The sequence below is a fragment of the Nomascus leucogenys genome, chromosome 3, assembly GCF_006542625.1.
Source record: "Nomascus leucogenys isolate Asia chromosome 3, Asia_NLE_v1, whole genome shotgun sequence".
Lineage (NCBI taxonomy): Eukaryota > Metazoa > Chordata > Mammalia > Primates > Hylobatidae > Nomascus > Nomascus leucogenys.
The window spans coordinates 24,351,582-24,358,402 of NC_044383.1; the positions used below are offsets into that span (position 1 = coordinate 24,351,582).

The 6,821-nt window shown below is 37.7% G+C and overlaps 1 non-coding gene across 1 annotated transcript; it reads left to right on the top strand.

Moving 5' to 3' along the window:
• Window positions 1-394: 394 nt before the first annotated feature.
• On the top strand, window positions 395-509 carry LOC115834482. The gene has a single exon (XR_004029432.1). It is a non-coding gene; the product is annotated as a U5 spliceosomal RNA (small nuclear RNA).
• The last annotated feature ends 6,312 nt before the right edge of the window (window positions 510-6,821 follow it).

Here is a 6,821-nt window from a genome sequence, read left to right on the forward strand (position 1 = left end):
CTATACTTCAGTAATGAAAGAGAAATAAAATATTTCACAGACAAAGACTAAGGGAATTTATCCCCACTAGACTAGGCTTAGAAGAAACGTTCAGGGTAATCTTACATCTGGAAGTGAAAAGATGATCACCATTATGAAAATGTGCAAAAACTATAAAACTCACTGGTACTCTGTGAGTTGATACTCAAAGGAGAAAGGAATCAAACCTTATCACTACATAAAACCACCCAATTGCAAAAATAAGATGGGAAGTAAAAAAAATTTTCATAAAGCAACCAGAAAACAATGAAGTGACAGGAGTAAGTCCTTATCAAGTCCTTAGATGATAAAAACTGGGTTAATAGATTAAAAACAACAACGAGGCCTAACTATATGCTGTTTATAAGAAACTCACCTACTGTGGTTTCTCTTCAGATTGTATGAATCGTTTGCCTTTTACTAAAGATTTCCATGGAGAGGAACAACTCTGAATACCATGCAGGATATAGGCATGGGCAAAGACTTCATGTCTAAAACACCAAAAACAATGATAGCAAAAGCCACAATTGACAAATGGGATCTAATTAAACTAAAGAGCTTCTGCACAGCAAAAGAAACTGTCATCAGAGTGAACAGGCAACCCGCAGAATGGGAGAAAATTTTTGCAGTCTATCCATCTGGCAAAGGACTAATATCCAAAATCTACAAAGGAATTTACAAAAAAGAAAAACATCAAAAAGTGGGCAAAGTATATGAACCAACACTTCTCAAAAGAGGACATTTATGCAGCCAACAAACATATGAAAAAAAGATCATCACTGGTCATTAGAGAAATGCAAATCAGAACCACAATGAGATACCGTCTCATGCCAGTTAGAATGGTGATCATTAAAAAGTCAGGAAACAACAGATGCTGGAGAGGACTTGGAGAAATAGAAACACTTTTATGTTGTTGGTGGGAGTGTAAATTAGTTCAACCATTATGGAAGACAGTGTGGCAATTCTTCAAGGATCTAGAACTAGAACTACCATTAGATCCAGCAATCCCATTACTGGGTATATACCCAAAGGATTGTAAATCATTTTGCTATAAAGACACATGTACACCTATGTTTACTGTGGCACTATTCACAATAGCAAAGACTTGGAACCAACCCAAATGCCGATCTATGATAGACTGGATAAAGAAAATGTGGCACATATACATCATGGAATACTATGCAGCCATAAAAAGGATGAGTTTATGTCCTTTGCAGGGACATGGATGAAGCTGGAAACCATCATTCTCAGCAAACTAACAAAACTAACACAGGAACAGAAAACCAAACCCCATGTGTTCTCACTCATAAGTGGGAGTTGGACAATGAGAAAACATGGACACAGGGAGGGGAATATCACACACCGGGGTCTGTTGTGGGGTAGGGCGCTAGGGGATGGATAGCATTAGGAGAAATACCTAATACAGATGATGGGTTGATGGGTGTAGTAAACCACCATGGCACGTGTATACCTATGTAACAAAACTGCACGTTCTACACATGTACCCAAGAACTTAAAGTATAATAATAAACTCACCTTACTGAAAAGACACACATAGACTGAAAGTTAAGGGATGGAAAAAGATATTCCATGTAAATGGAAACCAAAGGTAAACAAGAGTAGCTATACTTATATTAGACAGTACAGACCTAAGTTAAAGTTAGGAAGGCTATTATTACAAAGACAAAAAGTCGCAAGTGCTGGCGGGGATGCAGAGAAAGGGCAACTCTTATACGTGCTGGAATGTAAACTAGTACAACCACTAAAAAGAACAATATAAGGTTCCTTAAAAAAACAACTAGAGCCACCAGATGAGTCAGCAATTCTACAACTGGGAATATATCAAAAGGACAGCAAATTATTATGTCGAATAGACATCTGCACCCCTTTTTTAATTGCAACACTATAGTAGCTAAGATATGGAGTAAAACTAGGTGTCCAACAACAAATGAGTGGGTAAAGAAAATGTGATTATATATACACAATGTAATACTATTCAGCTCTGAAATGAAATGAAATCCTGTCATTCACAGCAACGTGGATGGAACTGGAGGACATTATGTTAAGTGAAATGAGTCAGGAGCAGATACTTAAACATTGCATTCACTCATATGTGGAGGCTAAAGAATGGTGATTGGCTGGGTGCAGTGGCTCACACCTGCAATCCCAGAACTTTGGGAGGCCAAGGCGGGTGGATCACTTGAGGTCTAGAGTTCAAGAACAGCCTGGCCAACATGGCAAAACCCCATCTCTACTGAAAATACAAAAATTAGTCGGATGTGGTGGTGCATGCTTGTAGTCCCAGCTACTCAGGAGGCTGAGACAGGAGAATTGCTTGAATGTGGGAAGCAGAGGTTGCAGTGAGCCAAGATTGCACCACTGCACTACAGCCTGAGCAACAGAGTGAGATTCTGCCTCAGAAAAAAATGGTGACCTCATAGAACTAAAAAATAAAACAGAGGATACTAGAGGCTGGGAAGAGTAATAAGAAGGGAAAGTGGTATGGTTTGGCTGCATGTCCCCATCCAAATATCATGTTGAATTGTAATCCCCAGTTTTGGAGGAGAGGCTGCGTGGGAGGTGATTGAATCATTGGGGTGGTTCCCCTTGCTCTTCTTGTGCTAGTGTTCTCCGGAGATCTGGTTGTTTGAAAGTGTATAGCACCTCCCCCTTTACTCTCTTTGTCTTTCTCTCCTGCTCTGGCCATGTGAAGATCACGCCTGCTTCCTCTTCATCTTCCGCTGTAATTGTGAGTGTCCTGAGGCCTCCCCAGAAGCAGGAGCCTGTACAGCCCACAGAACCACGAGCTGATTAAACTTCTTTTCTTTATAAATTACCCAGTCTCCAGTATGTCTTGAGAGCAGTGTGAGAATGGACTAATACAGAGGGATAAGGAGAGATTTGTTAAATACATTACAGCTAGATAAGAGGAATAAATTGCAGTGTTCTTTATCAGAGTAGGATGACTACAGTGAATAACAATATATAGTTTCAAATAGCTAGAAGAAAGATATTGAATGTTCCTAACACAAATTGATGTTTGAGACAATAGGCATGCTAATTACCCTGATATGATTACTATAGATTATATGTATCAAAACATCACTATGTGCCATAAATATATATAATTATTTGTCGATTTAAAAATACACTTGGAAAAATTAGACTTCATCTAAATGTTGATTTTGCAAAATATCCTATTAAGGAAATGAAAAGATAAACTACACATTAGGAGGAATATTAGCAAAATATATATATATTTATATATACTTAAATATTATATATATACTTATATATATAAATATATATATAAAACAATTGATTTTAACAAGTATATATAAACTTCTTGTATTTTCTTTTTGGTAAAGATGGGGTCTCACTATGTTGTCCGGAGTGGTCTTCAACTCCTGGCCTCAATCCTCCTGCCTCAGCCCCCCCAAAAATGCTGGGATTACAGGTGTGAGTCACCACACCTATCCCCAGAATACATAACTTCCCAAACTCAGTAATACGGAGATAAAAACAATTCTAAAAAGGGTTAATGACATGAATATACCCTTCCTTGAAGAGGATATAAAGTTGGCAAATATGCATTTAAAAAGGTATTTATAGTAGTATTGTAAATATTTTTAAATGTTCTGTGTATCATAATGTTTTGACATCTTGAAAAACTTTTCTGGCTGGGGAGAGACTGCCCCTCCTGGAGCTAGCCAATTCTTAGAAATAGCAAGGGCTCAGCCAGGAGCATGCATTTGAGGTGCAAACTAATCAATCCAGAGCCATGCCTCCTCTCTCTGGCCTATACACCCCAGGAACCAACATTCCTCTTGCTTAATCATCTCAAAGCCTGGTATTGGACACCTGAGAACAATCCCTATAGCTTAGAGTCCACCGACATTATTCAGACTAGCCAGGCTTAATCTGTTCTTTCTGCCCTTTCTTTTCCTGCAGAAACTCTCATAAAGACTGTGGCCTACAGGGTCCTTCCACTCTGGTCTTCTGCTTCCTGACCACCTCAGTGTCTTTCCCATCTGGCCTTGCATGGTGTTCCTATGCCTCCTGTCTCTAAAATCTGTTAGTATAATAAACTTAGTTTTTCCCTGAGCCTCTCCTTTCTCTCATGTGGTCATGCCTGACTGACCATTTCAAAAAAGAATACCAAAAAAAAAGTCATTAACACTTACAAATTGAAATCATGATAAAATATTACTACATATTAGAAAGGCTAAAACAAAACATTCAATAACATGTACTGACAAGGGTGTAGAGCAACTAGAACTCTTCATAGATTGCTGGTGGGATGAAAACTGGTACAGCCACACTAGAAGATGTTTTGGCAGTTTCCTACAAAGTTAACAGCACTCTGTTGTGTGACTCCACCAATCCCACTCCTGGAAATATATCTTAGAAAAATGAAAACGTATATTCACACAAACATCTCTACATGGATATTTACAGTGACTATTAAAAATTGACTCAAATGGGAAAAAACACGTTCTTCAATAGGTTAATGGATAAACAAACTGAGGTATATTTACACAGTGGAATAGATCAGACACAGCAACAAAAAGGAACAAACTTGTGATCCACGCAACTTATATGAGTCTCAAAGGCATTGAGTGAGTGAGTGAAAGAACCTGGTCTCCAAAGGTTACTACTGCATGATTAAATACTGAAAAAAATGAAACTGTAGGTATGGAGACTATCTCAGTGGTTTTTAGAGATTATAATTGGGAACAGAGGGAGAAAACAAACTGAAAGCTTAAGAGAGTATTTTGTAGCAATTTAACTTTCTGCATATTGATTATTGTGGTGTTTACATGGATCTATATATGTTAAAATTCACATAACTGAAAGAGTACCAACAAGTCAATATTGCTATATACATTTAAAAAAAATAAGAACATTGTTAAAATACAAGAGCAAGAGAAAGTGAGAAAAAAATTTCAAAATACATGTCTGATAAAGGACATGTGTCTAGAATATTTAAAGATCTCTTAAAATTCTATAATATAAAAACATTCAAGCCTATTTAAAAATAGGGTTGAACAGTGTTTCAGCAAAGAAAAGAATTAGGGCCAAGAACAAGTACTCAGTCATTTGGAAAATACAGATTTAACTATGAGAAGACAGTGCTACTTATTAGAGTGACTTAAAAAAGCTTACAGTCAGGTACTTGTGAGGATGCAGAAGATCTAGACCTCTCATGCATTGCTGGTTGGGGTGTAAAATGTATTAGCCACTCAGGAAAATAGATTTGCAGTTTTTTTAATAAAGGTGTGTGTGTGTCATATGAGCTAGTAGTTCCACTCCTAGGGTTTTTCATTTGTTTTGTTTTGAGACAGAGTCGCTATGTTGCCCAGACTGGAGTGCAGTGGCGTGATCTCAGCTCACTGCAACCTCTGCCTCCCGAGTTTGAGCAAGTCTCATGTCTCAACCTCCCAAGTAGCTGGGGTTACAGGTGTGTGCCAACACGCAAGGCTAATTTTTTTGTATTTATAGTAAGGACGGGTTTCACCAAGTTGGCCAGGCTGGTCTCAAACTCCTGACCTCAAGTGATCTGCCTGCCTCTGCCTCCCAAAGTGCTTGAAGTGCTGGAATTACAGGCGTGAGCCACCATGCCCGGCCCACTCCTAGGTTTTTATCTGAAAAATAAAAACTTATGTTCACATAAATACATGACCATCAATGTTTACTGCAGCTGTATTCATAACCACCCCAAATTTCAAATGTTGAATAAACAAATGCAGGAGTGCCCACACAATTGGAAACTACTCAGCAATAAAAAGGAACAAGCTACTGATATAAGTAATGATACAAATGAATCTCAAATGCAAATGTTAAATTGTCATACTCAAAAGGCTACATGATATATGCTTGCATTTATATGACATTCTGGAAGTAGCAAAAATATAGAGAAAAAATTATATACCAGTGCTTGCCAGGGACTGGGGTTTCAGGGAAATGCTGGACTGCAAGGAGGCATGAGGAAACATTTTTAGTATGAGGGAAAGCTTTGTATCATGTCTGCATAGATGATTATACAACAATATGCATTTGTCAAGGCTCATAGTACTGTATACTAAAAATCTATTTTTTCAGATATAAATGATATCTCAATAAACTGAGTTAAAGTATAAGGCTACAGGAGTGCCACAATATTCACAGTTGATAAAGCTGGGTGATGTGTGTTTGGGGGTTATACTTTTCTCTTTATTTTTATGTTTGGAAAACAAAATTATAAGTCTAACACATTTCTGGCAGGAATTTGGGCTAAAGGATGTTCAGACATTGCCGATGAACATGTAAATTGCCATGGAATTTTTTGAAAGCAATAGTGCAACAGCTGTTGAAACTTGAAACTACATAGCCTTCCTCCCAGAAGGCCTACTCTTTGAATCTCTCCCATAAAAATAAAAGCTCTGGGTTTTTAAAGGTATACATACTGGATGTTTATTACAGCATTGCACTTAGTGGCAAACCACTGGACACAAAGTGAATGTACCTAAATTAAGCACTAAAAAAACCCCAAACCCCCTTGCCATTTCCCTTGGTAGTCACCCACATGTCCCAATGGGACTATGGCTTAATTACACAGCAGCTGCATTTTGAAATATTATGCAGACACCAAAAATAACAAAGACTAATTTACTTTATTAAATTAGTCTTTATCAAACTGAAAACAAATAACTAATTTACAAATATAATAAGTGGTGGGGTAGTGATTCAATCCTAGCTGTGTATCTTAGTTTGGGCTGCTATCACAAAAATATCATAAGCCAGCTGGCTTCTAAAGAGCAGAA